Consider the following 18,373-nt stretch of genomic DNA (forward strand, 5'->3'; position numbering starts at 1 on the left):
GCACACGATTGAGCCTAACTTTCTCCTCGTGTAATCTTTTCTGTCTCTATTGAGCCAAATATGATTTGACTTATCCAGAGAACCTTGAGAAGATTTTTCTCAGTCTAAATGAAGCTTGTCCAGCTCAAAAAAAGCTTGTCTTAATTCATGAGATGAATTTAAGATAAACACCTGCTAATTCCAGTCACCTGCCAATTTCATTTTAGGACATGTGTCAAATGTTGACATATGGGTCTTAAACTAAAGAGAGCTCATTGGAAGATTTTTGTGGAGTGTCCACATGCCAAAACCACATTCAATTGAGCACCATAATCAGATTATGGCATGAGCCCAATTGGATTAAAGTGGGCGCCCCAAATGGATAAGGATGAAGAGTCCTGATTAACATGGACTCTTTGGCGCCAACCCTTGCTTGTGCTTATCCAAAGTTGGCACCAACATAGGAGAGAGGGTGGAGATTCTTATCTGATGTGATCAAATGACATCACTCCACCAATCAAATTTTTTTCAAAATTAATTAGAATTTTCTGATTGGTCGAATGATGTGGCACTGTGCAGCGCAGCAGGGTCTAATAAACCCTGCCTGTGCTTAGGGTTTTAAGTTTTTGTGAAAACCATCAAAGCTGCCACCCCCTCCCTTCTTCTCTATATCCTCTCTACTCTCCTATCTCCCTTCTTCACATCCAAGGTGTTTGACGTTCATCTGGTGCAACGAAAAGGTGTGGTGATGCCTGGAACAGAAGGCTGCAGGACATCTTCGACAGGCTGCTGCTCCAACTTCAGAAGGAGTTCTGAAGCACTTCCAAATCAGATAGTGATCTGATTTTTGGAGCGTAGATTCATGAGGAGAAGATTTTTCAGATCCTATCTGAGTAGATATCGGTAGAGGTCAGGTGCTTGCGTAGCTACATCAGAACCTCGGACTGTGCTGAGATCATCTACAGGGTAATCAGATTACCCTTGAGGTATGTCTATACTTCTCATACTTTTAGATTTAATTTTAGATTTTAAATATCAGATAATAAAATTAGATCTAACAGATATTAGATCTGAAATAGTATAGGATAAAATTTTTAAATTATTCCATCCCAGATTTGATGAAATCTGAAAGATCCTACAAAGAAAAAAGACGATTTTTTTTTTCAGCCACATCAAGCTATGATCAAGTGAGGCCTAGATATGTGCATGGGCATGGCATCAGTGTTAGGGTAGCCAGAAAGATGTGGGTTAGATGGAGGATAGGGAGTTGCATGGGTCCAAATGTCTTAACCTTAAAAGATTTTTACCACCATCACAGACAGAGCGAGAGTGCACCGCAGTGCACAACAGAGCATTCAAAGTCTAGCACGCACCTCATTATTGCGGGGTGCGCCTGCTCTTTTTTACCCTATGAGATCAAATGGTAGATCAATCAGCCAATAAACCATGCGGTTCGAATCCACATCCTAGGCTACTATCATTCAAAGTAGATGGATATGGATGAAGATATAGCATTGGGTTATGATGAAAATGGTGTAGCATCAAACTATGGTAAGAGTATAGCACTGAGCTATGATAATAATATAATGTTAGGCTATGAGAAAAGCTAAGTTATACCTACTTCTAGAATAAAATGATAAAATAAAGATGAAAATAAATAGATTAGATTGATTATCTAAGGGTATAATAGAGTGTAATTCCACTTATTTATAGTAATACATAGTAATTGCCTATAAATATAATAATTGTCCATTCTAATAATTGTTTCTTATGTTTGATCTCTATCCTTGGTAGTTTTGGTAACATAGATGATCATCAAAATCCACTAACTATAAGTTTAATGCATCCCCTGTTGACCTTGGCACATCATGCATTTACTTCAACCTATCTTTTCATGACCATTTTCCTTGATCGCTTTGCAACAAGATCTTCTTGTGCTTAAAGAATACACTTTTTCGACCAATTTGACTGCCCTCATAGTTGATCACAGCTATCTTAGTCATTGACCCTATGTAGCCAAAATTTTTAGCTTTAACCATCTCTTTTATATTTGGTAAGATTCATCATGATCGAATACTATCCATCCAGCAAGGATCATGTAACTTTTATCTATCCAACTTAGTTCATATAGTGCTTTCTCATTACTACTTTCTAGATGGCTGATATGCATTATAAACAATGCCCATACATCTTGCTAGCTGACGATCAAGAGGTTGACAAGATGTCCTATCATTTTCTCAGTGATTATAGATTGAAAAATTTCAGTCATGATCTTGAGTACTTTCATTTTATTGGAGCATCTCCTACCATAAACTCCCTATACCATCTTCATTCCTTCAAACTTTCTGTTCTCATTGCATTTTCTTTTCATAGACTTATTCTTGGGTATCCAAATGGTCCAAACATTACTCAAAGGATCCACCATAGTTACACAAATTCAATTTTATTTTTTTTGCATTGATGAGGATTTTATCTCATCTTTTACAGGAGCATGTCTTGCTTTATAAATAAGCCCTGCATCATTTTCCTCAATGTTCACTCTTTCTTCTTTCTGACTAATCTCATGCCTCCTTACCATGATGAGATTAAGAACTGGTTGAGATGACTTGTTCATTTTGACTGCTTGATTTTTCCTAGCATATTGTGGCTTATTTCAAGTGGATCATGTTGTTATTACAAGTTTAGATAATATTAAATAGAACAAATCACCAACTGTTGGGAAATGTGTCCTAAAATCAATCATATAGACGATTGTGTTCCTTATGTACATGAATTATTGATTGATAAATAAAAGTTATTTTTGATATTTTTCATCATAAAGTTACATATTCTTTATAGAACTCTTGTGTTATGATGAAGCCTTTAGAACTATAAAGTAATCGATAAAGAAACTTCAAATCTAAGATCACCATAGTGACTTGCAAGCAATTTTCTATGCTTTGGTATCGGACTATCTATATTTTTAATGCAGTGATGGAAGGCTACTGGGTATAATCAAGTACTTGTGAAGTCTGTGTGTGGATCAAGATGAGATTGATCTCTCCGAATTATAGAGCTGATGTATTGCTGTATTTGAGTTTAGTAAAATCTTAGCCAGAATAATTTGTGTGATAGATTTGAAAGATTGAAATACAATATGGATGACTTTATCAGGGTTGACAGTTAACCCTAGATCATCCTAGAGCATTTAGGATCAAAGGGATGCATTATACAGTAGCCATATGCATGGATTCTTGAATATTGTCTTATAATTATTTGACCTATCTGGATGTTGGGAACTATTACTAGATGATAACTTTGATTATTTCAGAAAATGATTCATGTGCTACCGACTTAGTGTTCGAACTTATAGAGTCACATAGAAAAGAATTGACCTATGTCTATATGTTCAATTTGGAAATACTTGACTTAATTGAACATATAGACTAACTTGATTGAGAATTAAGTTATGGATCATACGGGATTAAACAGTTGACTATATCTAGCTAGCACTAGACATGATATTCAGGTTCAATTTCGGGGATGAATAAAATTTGATCTATGATCCAAAAAATCTATGAGAGATTAGATTTAAGTTTTAATTAATTATAAATTAGATCTAATTTAATTAGTCTTAATTAGATCCAAAAATCTAAGTTAGACTTGATCCTAAATTCTAAACAGTTTAGGATTGACAGCTTTTTAAAATTATTTCGAATCAAGTTCGAATTGGATTCGCATTGACTCATATTTGAATTAGATCCTTAGAGTCTACTTTTACTGAGACTCTCTCACCTTCATGGCTGACCAACACCAGGTGGGGTGTTGGTTGTTGCCACCCCACATTGGGTGTAGGCGTGGGTGCATGTGGGCACCTAGTTAGGCGCCAATCCTTTCTCCTTTAGGACTCCTCTTTTAATAAGTTATGGATTAATTCAAAGTTTGTTTGAATTAAGAATCCTAATCTTATGGATTATGAAGAATCATCTATAAATAGGAAAGACTTCTAACTATCATATAAGAATAATAAGATTATATGATAGAGAGAAAGAGAGAGGCGTGAAGAAGGTGAAAGCATCACCTTATGGATTATGAAGAATCATCTATAAATAGGAAGGACTTCTAACTATCATATAAGAATAATAAGATTATATGATAGAGAGAAAGAGAGAGGTGTGAAGAAGGTGAAGGCATCACCTTGCTCTTGGCGTGCTCCTCCCTTTTGGCATCCATCTTCTCCTAGGCATGGGCCATCTTGGGCATCTCCTCTTGCTGGTGTGAGGCATCACACCAGAGGCTCTCTTCCCTTTATTTGGTGCCTTATGAAGATACTTTAATCTGAGGCTTTATCCTGCTTTCCTACGAAGCTTAGCATGCACAGGAAGTAGAAGGTCTGTGGATTCAAACCTATGCGAGACTTTTGGATTCAGAATCCTTTGAGATTTGATCTCTATTCTACTGTGAATTAGGTAAAGATGTAATATTTATCTTGTTGTTATAGAAAAATTTTCAGATGCAACCCTGGGTATCTGCAAGAAACAGGCTTTCTTTCCCTTTAATTGGTATCAGAGCCTAGGCTTTGATACATGGATGCATAATTGATTTTTTCTAATTTATTTACATATTATATGTAATTAAAATTTTATGTTAGATATTAAATTTATTTTAGATCTATTTAAATAAAATTTATGTTCTAATTTTGATTAGATTACAAGAACCTAATCAATTGTTGATCAAAGTTTGTTATAACAAAAATTTTTTTATTGCTAAATTTTATTGAAATAACAATCTAATTTTAAATCTATTTTAAATTAATTTTAATAAAATTTTAATATTATTATTTTAATTATAAAGTTAGGCTTATTTTAAATCTAAATTAAATCTATTTTGACAGATTTTTAGATCTGATTTTTAATAAAATTCTACACAACATCGAAACAGATCTAATCAAAAGATTATTCTTTATATGTTCATATGTACATCTAATTAATTTTCTATATGATTTTATATCTAAATTTGATATTTTATAATCAATATAGGATATGTTTTAGATCTGATATGATATATATGATGCATCAAATCTGATAAGATTAGATGAAGAACATGGTTGATGATATCAAAGTCATGTTCATGATATGAATTGTTTTGTCTAATTACATGTTGATATAATTTCATATGAACTAAGATTTTAGATCTTAGTAGCTCAGTACTCAGATTATTAAGATCACCAAACCATCCGATCATAAGAGATAGAAGACATTAATCTTCCTCTCTTATCTATTTGATGGGTTCTCTTATGATGTATAGAGGTATTATTGTGATCCAAATTCATGAAGAAGAAGAGCGAACATATTTTTATAGATTATTTTAATCATAAATAAGTTTAAATTAGATCTAAAATAATTTATAATTTATTATAATAAGATAAATTTAGATATAAAATTATTTTAAAATCTGAATAGCATGTTACATTAGATGTAATCGATAGTGATCTAAAAGTTATCATGATACATGTGATGTATATATAAAGTTTAGATCATACTTATGCATATTTAATTATTAAATATATATATATAAATTTATTTTGATAATTTAAAATATATGGTATGCTTCACTTGAAATTTTGATAGAATAGTTCTATAAATTAAAACATACATTTTACACATTTAATTTAGAATTAAGTTCAAAAGATCTAGATTTGAGAATTGAAGATTACTAAGATACTGCATAAAATGATGGGCAATGGGTTAGCATGAATTAGGTCCTTTTATTAGGTTAGACCTAAGGTTAGAAATAAAAATAGACTCAATAGAAAAATTGATTAAATCTAATCAAGAGTTAAATTAGATTAGATCTGAATTTTTCTAGATCAATCTCAATAGTTGAAGCTTGATCAAGTTCATATTTTTTATCTTAATAAATGGACCATAATCATAGCTTAGTGGTTGAGCTCGAATTTTTTGATAGACTAAATCAAAACTAATTAATCAGTTGGTGTCTAAAGTAAGTTTGACAGTTTTGATCAAGTGATTATTAATTGGGAGCTACTCACCTAGATGGCGTCTACAGTGAGTTAATGGCATATTCCTCCCATTGATCTTACTTACCTGTCCAACATGGTTGATTATGTTTTGATTAGGTCACTAGTCAATTTGAGCTAACCCATGCCATTAAGGCAAATCAGTATGACTGATTCAGGTATCTTTAGATCAGCTTGTGTCCAATCTTCTACATAACTTGATGAAGTCAGTGGGAGGATTTGCGACTTACAGATTAATTTTTTCTCTTATTCTCAAATCATTAAATCAAATTCTTTAAATTATTAGGTCCTTAAATTGATACAGTTATAGAGATAACTTGTTCACTGCCTCTCATTAAGGTGCGTGATAATGAGTCAAATATTCCAAATAGGCATTGGAGATGCCACACGTCTGGTGTCTATTAGGTATTAAAATTATCATTCATTATGACCATCTTGTTGTGCCCTTCCGATCAATGTTCAGGTTGGTCGAGCCGTACTCAGGTCTGGATATTTATTTATTGGATGCGCTTGATGTAGTCATGTTAATGGTTGGACCTAACTAGAATTTTTAGTGGAGGCACCACACACCTGCTGAAGAGATATCTGGGGCAAATCATAATTGCTAGAAGTTGTTTGGAGAAATAATTAGTTATGAACCTACCCATGGATGTACTAGAGTTGACCGAGCCACACTCAGGCCCGAATGCAGTCGTGTGGATTCTAGTACCAACTAAGAAATTAATGTAATTTCTCGAATTGGAGGTAGAGGCTATCAATTCATATAAAATAGTGAGAGAACCTTTAGACTAAAATTCATATCTTTGAGATTAAAAGTAATTCATATACTAATAAAATTTTGATTTTTCTTTCAGCTATGGCCAATACACTATCGCTCTGTTCACTGTTGGACAACGACAAGCTTATCAGATCCAACTTTGATAGTTGGTATCAAAAGTTGAAGATCGTCTTGGAGTATGAAAGGATCCTGTACGTGCTTATGGATCAGGCACCTGAAGAATCTGCTGCCAACGCACCCCATGCTATGAAAGATACTTACTTGAAGTGGCTCAGTGATCGCATGACTGTGCATTGCATTATGAGGGCAGCCATGAATGATGAACTTAGCTGTAAGTTCAAGGATACATAGTTAGAAGATATGATTCAAGTATTGAATGAGTCTTTCGATACCCTAGAGGATGCAGAGAGACACAAAACCTCCTGCACAGTGTTCAATACCCATATGCGGGAGGAGGCTTCGGTCATCGATCATGTATTATACATGATCGAGCAGATTAAATACTTAAGCAAACTTAGCTTTTCATTACATGAATAGTTAGGCAAGGATGCTAATCTTAATTCACTATCGAAGTCCTACCTACCCTTCTTGAGTCATTACAGAATGACTAAACCAACAGTAAACTATCATGGTTTGCTAGGATTACTGCAGACATTCAAGAAAGACCACCAGCTCCAGAAGGAGCCGATGCATATAGTGGGAGGTTTGTCTATAGTTCATCGATCCTCTAAGAGAGAAAAGAAAAAAAAGATGCAAAAGAATCGTGCCACCGATCAAAAGCCTAAGCAGAGCCAAAAGTTGAAAGTCGACAAGAGTCGGATAGAATGCTTCTTTTGTAAGAAGCTGCATCATTGAAAAAAGAATTATCCTGCTTATATAGAAACTCTTGACCCAAACAGGCCTAAGAATAAGAGAAACAAGCAATCGATTACTTCACAAGGTACTTATATGATAACTCTTTATAATTTCTCTATTTGTGATACTCCTATCGGGTATTGGATATTGAATATCCGATTAATATATACAATTCATTGTAAGAACTGTAAATAAGTAGAAAGTTTAGAGAAGGCGAGTGGTTCCTGAACGTTGGAGATAGAAGCTTTGTTCCAGTCCTGGCTTTAGGAACTATGCAGCTTATTTTTGAGTCTAGTAGTGTTATGTTAGATGATTATCATTATTATCTTTTTTTTTTATGAATGTCATCTCTGTAGGCCTTTTGATCAAATTAGATTTAAGTTTATAAAAAAAAATAATTTTTGTGATATCATTGTGAATGATACTATAATTATGCGACGACAATTAAGATATGGCATTTACATATTATCACAGCCTATTGGTGTAGTGTACACATCGATTAAACATCCTAAAATAGATAATATCAGTGACTCCTATCTTTGGCATTGCAGGTTGGGTTATGTGAACAAAAATAGGATTGATAGGTTAAGCAAGAAGGGTATCTTTGAAATTGATGATTGTGAATTGTTACCGATCTATGAATCCTATCTACTTGGTAAGATGATCAAATTATCTTTTAAAGAAAAAGGTGAAAGAGCCAGTAATGTCTTAGGTCTAATATATAGCGATGTATGTGGACCTATGAACATAGGCGCCAGAGGAGGATACTACTACTTTATCATGTTTACAGATGACCTATCGAGATATGGGTATATCTATCTTATGAAGTATAAATCAGAATCATTTAAAATATTCAAATAATTTCATAGTAAAGTAGAAAACATACTGAAAAAAGTATTAAAACTCTTCGGTCAGACTGAGAAGATGAATACCTCATCAGTGATTTTCTAATATATCTAAAGGAGAATAAAATTCTCTCACAGTGGACCCCTCCTGGAACATCACAATATAATGGGGTGTCTGAAAGGAGGAATCGAACCTTGTTAGACATGGTCCGATCCATGATGGGCTTTGCAAATCTATCAATCTTTTTTTAGAGATATGCTCTTAAAACTGCCTACTATATTCTTAATAAGGTGTCAAGCAAGTTTGTCAATAATACTCTGTATGAGATATGGACAGGATATAGGCCGGCGCTCTCATATCTTAGGGTCTGGGGGTGTCTAACTTATATCAAGCATTTAAAGATAGATAAGCTTGGACTAAAGTCCGAATACTTGTTCATAGGATATCCAAAAGAAACTAAAGCATATTACTTCTACCTTGCTGAAGAACAAAAGGTGTTAGTCAGCAACAGGACAGTCTTTTTGGAAAAAGAGTTTTTTGGAGAAGAAACTAATGCCTGTAAAATTAAACTTGGTGAAGTTCATCAGGTAGAAGAATTGGTATACACAGAATCAGATTTGATTGCAGAATCGAATCTTGAGCCAATAAAGGCACCATTGAGAAGATCCGATAGAGTACCACATCAACCAAATAGATACTATGATTTCTTGATCTAGGATGATGATCCTATTGAACTAGATGAGAATGATGAGGATCCAATCACCTATATAGAAGCCATGCAAAGGTCCGACTCTCAAAAATAGCTTGAGGCCATGAAGTTCGAGATGGAGTCCAGGGAGATCAATGGTGTATGAACACTAGTTGATCCATCCGAAGGGATAAAATCTATAAGATGCAAGTAGATTTTCAAAAAAAAAAAGAGGAGCGAATAGAAAGGTGAAGACCTATAAAGTCCGTCTAGTTGCCAAAGGTTACCGTCAGCATGATGATATTGACTATGATGAGACGTTCTCTCCTATGGCAATGCCAAATCCATCCGGATTATGCTTGCAATAGCTGGACACTTAGACTATGAGATCTGACAAATGGATGTCAAAATTATTTTGCTAAATGGAGAGCCACAAGAAGAGTTGTATATGATATAACCTAAAGAGTTCACATCCACAGACAAATCTAAGGTGTACAAACTAAATAGGTCCATTTATGGACTGACGCAGGCATCTAGAAGTTAGAACATGTGTTTTGATAAGGTGATCAAAATGTATGGCTTCATTACGAATGAAGAAGAGTCCTGCATCTACAAGTGGGCTGATGATTCTATAGTCATCTTCTTTGAACTGTATATAGATAACATACTATTAATAGAAAATGATATTCTAGCTTTGCAGAGTGTGAAGCTGTGGTTATCATCACAGTTCTCTATGAAGAATTTGAGAGAAGCATTCTACATCCTAAGGATGAAGATCTATAGGGATAGATCTAGAAGGTTGCTTGGATTATCTCGATCTACGTACATTGATACCATATTAAAATGATTCAACATAAAAAATTTTAAGAAAGACTATCTACCGATAGATCATAAAATTATTCTCTCCAAGAAGGATTATCCGACAATCCCTCAAGAGAGAAAGTATATGAGTAGAATACTATATGCTTCAGTAGTGGGATCTATAATGTACGTCATGACGTATACGAGATTGGTTGTAGCCTATTCACTAGGGATAGTAAGTAGATACCAGTCAGAACCAAGTGAAAATCATTAGAAGGTTGTGAAGATAACCCTTAAGTATTTAAGAAATATTAAAGATCAGTAGTTTATTTATAAAGATACTAATCTGAAACTTGTGGGATACACTGATTTCAACTTTCAGTCAGACAGTGATGACAGTAGAAGCATGTCGGGCTACGTATTTATCTTAAATGGAGGAAAAATTTGCTAGAAGAGTTTCAAGCAACATATTATGATCAATTTTGTATGCAAAGCGGAGTATATTGCTGCATTCGATGCTGCAAAAGAGGCAGTATGGTTGCAAAAATTCATTATCGAGCTTGAAGTTACACCCTCTATTGATGGCTCTGTTCTACTATACTCTGACAGCACTGGAGTCATAGCTCAAGCGAAAGAACCAAAGTCACACCAGCATACCAAGCATATTTTGACCACTATCACTTTGTACTAGAGATCATGGATCGAGATGACATCGAGCTTCAGCAGATTGATAAAAAGGAGAACCTAGCCGACCTCTTCACTAAAACTCTCAGGATCAAAGAGTTCGATGATCACAAATAGAAGATGGGTATTAGATACTGCCCTGATTGACTTTAGTCCAAGTGGGAGTTATTGAAAAATATATCCTAAAATCAATCGTATAGATGATTGTGTTCTTTATATAAATAAATTATCGATTGATAAATAAAAGTTATTTTTGATATTTTCCATCGTAAAGTTACATCTTTCTTATAGAACTCTTGTGTTATGATGAAGTCCTTAAAAATATGAAGTAATCGATAAAGAAAGATTTATCATATAATTCTTAAACATGTAAGCGACCAAATGATACGTCATTAAAGGATGATGACGTTTATCAAGTGGAGGTCGTTGTGTGCCATATGGATTGGTTTTCTCTTAACCAAAGAGTGTGAAGATACTGGTATGGCATACAGGTGGATGTAAGAATACATCATCACTGAACAAGTGACTCGTCTGCTGCTAAGAGCAGCTGGTGAAGCGTATAAACAAAAGTATCTCTCAGACCTGAGATCACTATAGTGACATGCAAGCAACTCACTATGCTTTGGTGCCGAACTATCTGTATTTCTAATACAGTAACAGAAGGCAACTGGATACAGTAAAGTACTTGTGAAGTCTATGTATGGATCAAGATGGGATTAATCTCTTCAGATTATAGGAGCTGATATATCGCTGTATTTCAATTTAGTAAAATCTTGATCAGGATAATCTATGTGATAGATTTAAAAAGTTGAAATATAATGTGGATGACTCTGTCAGGATTGATAATTAATCTTAGATCATCTTAGAGCATTTAAGATCAAAAAGATAAATTATGTGGTAACCATATGCATGGATTCTTGAATATTGCCTGGTAATTATTCGACCTATTCAGATATCGAGAATCATTACTAGATGATAACTTCGATTAGTTCAGAAAACAGTTCCTATGCTACCAGCTTAATACTCGAATCTATGGAGTCATGCACAAAGTTAGACAACGTAGGAAAGAATTGATCTATATCTATATGTTCAATTTGAAAGTACTAGACTTAATTGAATATATAGACTAACTTGATTGAGAATTAAGTTATGGGTCATACGGGATTATACAGTTGACTATATCTAGCTAGCACGAGACATGAGGTTCAGATTCAATTTTGGAGATGAACAGAATTTGATCTATAATCCAAGAAGTCTATAAGAGATTGAATTTAAGTGTTAATTAATTTTAGATTAAATCTGATTTAATTAGACTTAATTGGATCAAAAAATTTAAGTTAGATTTGGTCTTAAATCCTAAACAATTTATGATTGACAGTCTTTCAAAATTATTTCGAATCAGGTTCGAATTAGATTTAAATTGACCCATATTTAGGTTAGATCCTTAGAGTCTATTTTTACTGAGACTCTGTCACCTTCATGGCCGACCAACACCAGGTGGGGTGATAGTTGTTGCCGCCCCACATTGAGTGTGGGCATGGGTGCATATGGGCACCTAGTTAGGGGCCAATCCTTTCTCCTTTAGGATTCTTCTTTTGATAAGTTATGGATTAATTCAAAGTCTATTTGAATTAGGAATCTTAATCTTATGGGTCATGGAGAATCATCTATAAATAGAGAGAATCTCTAACTATCATATGAGAACAATAAGATTGTGTGTTAGAGAGGAAGAGAGAGGCAGGCGTGAAGAAGGTGAAGGCGTCACCTTGCTCTTGGAGTGCTCCTCCCTTTTGGCATCCATCTTCTCCTAAGCATGGGCCATCTTGGGTGTCCCCTCTTACTAGTGTGAGGTGTCACACCAGAGGCTCTCTCTCCTCTCTTTGGTGCCTTGCGAAGATGCTTCAATCTGAGGCTTCATCCCACTTTTCTATGAAGCTTGGCGTGCGTGCGAAGTAGAGGATCTGTGGATTCAGACCTACGCGAGATTTTTGGATTTAGAATTCTTGAGGATTTGATCCTTATTCCACTACGAATCAGGTAAATATCTAATCTTTATCTAATTGTTATACAAAAATTTTTAGATGCAACTCTGGATATCTGCAAGAAACAGGCTTTCTTTCCCTTTACCAGCCTATAGTTGATCATTTGCTCCACCATTGTTGGGCATAGTTGGCATTTTTATATCTCATTAATTCACATAATATTAAACAAAATAAGAGTCCAAGATATAGAATATAGCAAACCAAATTTTGAAAAGTAATAGAAACCACAAATAGAAATATTATTCTTTAGAAAGTCAAATGTCCCTTAAACTAAAAAAGGCAACTAACTAAAAAAAATGAACAACTAAGCTTATACTTTATAGCTTTTCACATGATCAATCACAATAACTTCAACTCCATTATCATCATAATCATCATAATTATAAAGGCTTGTATATAATCAAGTGGGTTCGGAATGGGCATTGCCATTATTTGCACTTGCCTCAGATCCACCATGGGTTTTAAAATAAAGATCCATACTCAACTCCAAATATAATGGTTGGATAAAACTCATTCCATCAAGATTGAAATAGGTCAATATTTGATGTAGCGGAGTAAATCGCCATATCTAAGTGCCAACAAGCTCTCTTGATAAACTTTTTTTGGGCATGAATTGATGATGTGATTTCAGACTTTCCAAGATTTTTCTTTCTATATGTTATAATGGTTTTGAAATAAATGCTTATAATCAGCACCTAAATCAGTACCTAAATCAGTACCAATTTCAAATTTGTAACAGACAACGGCTAGCTAAGATTGGAATCAAATTACATGGTAGACCCCTCCAAGACACCGGCCCACATCAGGACCTCTCTCAAGATTTATAAATAGGGTGGATATTTCGGATATTTTGTTGAACTAAGATACCTAGACATCAAGATATGTTGGCTCCACAATAATCCACATCTCCCATTCTCCTCATTTGCTATCCCAACAAGGCCATTACCCTCTTCAGCTCTTCCAGCAACCTAGACGGACTTCATCACCTGGGAGGCCCCAACCCTTAAGCTTTCTCAGGTTAACTTAAATGATAATGTGATTGGTAGTGGTGAAAAAGCTAATGTTGTGATCAGAGATCTGAATTCCAAGCTTGTAGCGACCGGTGGGAGTCAGATCTTTGATATCTTAGTTTCTGAAGTAGAATTGAGGGAAATAGGTAGGCATTAGTTACATAAGGTTAGTCTTGAGGGCTGACCTCATCTACATTGAGGGTGACTCAACTACAATGCTTGGGTGAATTCAGAGACAGAATGGGATAGCAAATGTGCACCCCCTCTTGTAAGACATTTAGAGGATGGTGATGGAGTGTGTCTACTATTGTGCCATGCATATCTACCAGAAGGTGAATAGAGCTATGGACTAGGTGGCCTCCTATGTGGCAGAGTATTATGGTAAAGTATTGTGGATCGATTTAGCAGTTGCTTCGACTAGCCTCATGATATTTGGTTTTCTGATTTTCTTGGATGTACTTATACTAGACTAGTGTGACTTGTTCATCCTATCAAAAAAAGGCCATTACCTTTGAGCCTAAGCTGAATCTCTTTGTTGAGCATGAACACATCTCCTCACATCTGACCAAGTGGAGTCGAAGAATGGAATCTACACCAAAAACCTACTAACTATAAGTCCTCTTATGTAGTCTAACTAGGTTATCAAAATAATCTATATTAATGTTTCATGACGTAGTTGGTTCTCTCACAGGGCCTTGATGCTAATGATTAGGCCTGCCTAGTAGGTGGGTCAGGCTGGGTTTGGCCTAGGACAAAAATTAGCTAAGTCTAAGCTTAGCTTGACCCGACCTTCAGGCTCACTTCTCAAGCTTGATCTCGGTAGCTTTGAGCTTTGCAATGGATCTTAGGCATTTTCATAAAAAAGTCCACCAACACAAATCAATAGCTCGGTCAATTCTTTCCTCCTTAATATCAAGTCTACGCGCTATCCCTCCTTTCTTCTCACTCTTCTAGTCATGTGAGAGCGAGAGGGAGGTTGTGGTGGCAGTTCGATCCAACCTCAGCTCGATACAACCTTTGCCATGTGAAGTGAGAGGGAGGTTGCTCTACCAACCAGTAGTTGACCCCAATCAAATTATTTAAGATGAAAATTCCCAAGCTCTTCGATTCCAAATTGACTTGATGGCGGAACAGTTGGTGAAGGCAAAGAAGTCGGAGGCTATGATAGACTTATCGGTAGGGAGGATCAAGTTCCATCTTACAAGGAAGTCCTCCATTGCTGGCATGGAGCCCTTCTTCCCTTCTCTCCTAAGAAATTTCCACCTTAAATTCTTATCCAACTCGGATTATCATCAATAGGTACTGAGCCTCTGGGGCCCTACAGTGGCACTAATGTCGAGGAAGAGGAGATCATATTGCAGAGAGCTCTACAAGCATAGATTGTATTTGGAGCTCAGCTTTAGGATCACCTTCCAATTTTGGAGAAGATGAGATGGGAGGAGAAGAAAAACTAGGCTTAGGCAATGAGGCATAGGCTATGTAATATACATATTATATAAATAATCAGGCTTGGGTCGGGCTCAGATCAGGTCAATTTAAATCCAAGTCCAACATGTTTAATAGATAGACTCAAATTTCAAATATGATCCGATTTATCAAGCTTAAAAATCACATCCAAATTTATTCAAAATGCTCCAACCTCAAAAAAGACAAGATGAGAGGTGAAGATAGACTATGCCTGGGCCGTGAGACAAGTGCTATGTTATATATATATATATTTAGGGGTGACAATAGGTCAGATATTGATCAGATCGATCAATTTTTATACTTGTTTCATCATGACAAAATTTATATCCATACTCGCCCTGTACCCATCTTAGATCGGATCTAGTCAGGAAAAATAGAGGATGGATAGGGATCGGGTTGGATTGGGTATACCCACTCATCTTGGGTTGGGTTCGATGGGGTCGGGTCAGGTGGTCGAGTCTCACAAAAGTCTCCAATCTCTTCTATCTTCTATCGAGATTAAGGTCTCAAAACACTTACTTCTAGCTTCTACCAAGATTAAGCTCTCAAAACCTTACACCAATCTCCCTTAGGTGCTCTCCCTCTGATCTCCCTTGGGTGCTCTACCTTCGATCTGTCTCGAGTGCTCTCCCTCCCATCGCAAAACTCCAAAAAAGAGAATGAAATGAAAATAAAAATAAAAAGAAGGGGAAAAGAAAAAAAATGATCAAGCTATGTGGGAAATGGTCTTTACCTTTCAATTTTCTTCATCCTTCATTTTTTCCTTGATTTCCATCCTCAAGAGTCTCGATTGGGTGGGAGGCTTGGAGCGGTCGAATATGGTTCCCTCCCTTTTTCTTCTATTCTTCCATCCTCAGAAATATCCATCAGATGGGAGGTATAGTCGATGAGATTGTGTTGCAGGTCAGCTACAATGCACAACAATCGAGAGGATTGACTGGCATTATAGAGGAGGTGAGGGAGCGATGGAGAAGTCTAGGGTTTGTGGAGGGAGGAGGGAAGGCCTCAGTCAGAGCATTGGAGAAGGCAGTGCGATTGTTGGTGTGGGGTCATCACCATCATGGGCTTGGTAGAGGTGAGAGAGAGTGGAGAAAGGGGGTGGCGATGATGGTTGGGGGAGAGGAAATAAAAATGGATAGGACTTGTAGGATTATGTTGGGTGTTTAGATATAAAAGATTTTATACATACATACATACATACATACATATATACATATCCCCTGCCTTGGCCAACCTGATCTTCAGTCTTGACAGAGGTGTGTAAGGGTTGGCTACGGCCAATCTAATATCATCCGAGGAGCTTGATCTCAATTTGGTAGATCATCCCAATTTGGCAAGATGGTCATAATAGGTGGGCAATTCTTTCTAGAATCGTAGGTGTTAGAAAATGCCATCACATGATGATTAGATATGCATGTAGAGATTTCAAAATTTTAAAATACATAATGAAAAAAAATTTCAAAAAATTTTTCAACATCGTTCTAGGACAACGATGCAACATAATGACCCTCGTTATGCTAGGACAACCTTATGTCAGAATGATGTTAAAATAAATCTCTAATTAGATCTAATATAATCAAGTATGCATATAGAGATCATATCTCAACATAACCCAGACATCATCACATGTACAAGATTAAGATATAACCAAAAAAAATCTAATTTTTATCTTTGCACAGATAGATCTTTACTGCAATTCGATGATCCATAGATATCTTCATGATCCGTTGAAGCCACAATCCGATGATCTATGGATATTTTCAAGATTCTTTTGAAGTCACATAAGTATCTAACCTCTATAGATATCCACATGAGATTGATCTGATTAAGAGATCTTGATCTCACAGGGATGCTAGCTCCCTTGCAGAGATGGCTTCTTGGATTGTTGAATCTTTGATTTCTTTTGATTCTCTTCTTAAGAAAATCAAAAAGATCCATAGGAGGATCAAAAAATTAGATCTAATCTGATTTCTCTTTTCTTTTTCTTCTCAAGAGAAAGAAGAAGATCTAAAGAAAAGAAGAATAAAAGATCCCATCTTTTTTTTTCTTTTCTCGTCTAACTCTTGGACTAATTATGGAGGAAAAATCATGTCCCACTCTTGGATATCTATGGAGGAGAAGACATATCCAACTCTTGGACATCTATGGAGGAGAAGGGAGAGAGAAAATCATGTCCAACTCTTGAATAAGAGAGAGAGAGAGGGAAGGGGAAGATACCTTAACAACCAACTCTATGTTGTAAGAAAGAAGAGAGCTCCAACCAACCTCATGCCATCTCCATACCTCACGCCCTTTTTCTCCCTTTTCTTTTCATGCCATGAAACCCTTTCAAATCACCATGTGATCTATCTAGATGCGCCCCCTTTTTATCCCCTTTTAAATAGAAGGGGTTAGGGTTTAGTTTGTTAAGAGTCCTTTTAGAGAAGGACTCTTGTGCTGCCTACACCCTTCCCTTGTGTGCCATCTCCTTTTTGCACCTCAATTTCTCCATGCAAAATCAAGTTGGGCATCCCTCTTAGGCATGGATAAGGGGAGAGAGTCCCAGTCAAATGGGACTCCAATTTTTTATCTTAATTCTAATCCAATTTGAATCTAAATTGAGTCAAACCCAATTAGGAATGAAGTCTAAATCCTATTTGGACTAGAAAATCCAAATTAAATCAAATCTAATCAGATTAGATCTAATTTAATTCAATTCATATTTAATTAAATTAAATAATTAACAATACTTATAAATGAGTCCTCCTATAACTTACTAACTCTTAGCAAGTTCTTCATGTAACTTTTACATATTAGTCCAATAATCAATAAAATTGATAATTCAATCCTATTGCGATTCAAAATCGCTATTCAATATCTTGATCAGTCAGGATCTCTTTTGTGTATGATCTCGTAGATTCTATTCTATCTGATAGTAAGATATATTTTGATCTCCATCAAAATATCATTGAAACTCCTTTTAATAGATTGAAATAATTCTAACTATGCTTATCAAGGGTCATCGATCATCAAGATGACACTCGATGAGTCTCATGATCCATCAATGATATCTAACAGTATGTAGTGACAATCCAATAGAATGAAGTAATAATTCTCTACGTATAGTTATCATATGATTCAATTCTTCTATCGTAAGTTCTGACAAAATGAAGATTATGAAAAACTCATCAAATCTCATCATCTGTCGTATACAAGATTGGCTCG

Source organism: Elaeis guineensis, chromosome 5, assembly GCF_000442705.2.
Source record: "Elaeis guineensis isolate ETL-2024a chromosome 5, EG11, whole genome shotgun sequence".
NCBI lineage: Eukaryota > Viridiplantae > Streptophyta > Magnoliopsida > Arecales > Arecaceae > Elaeis > Elaeis guineensis.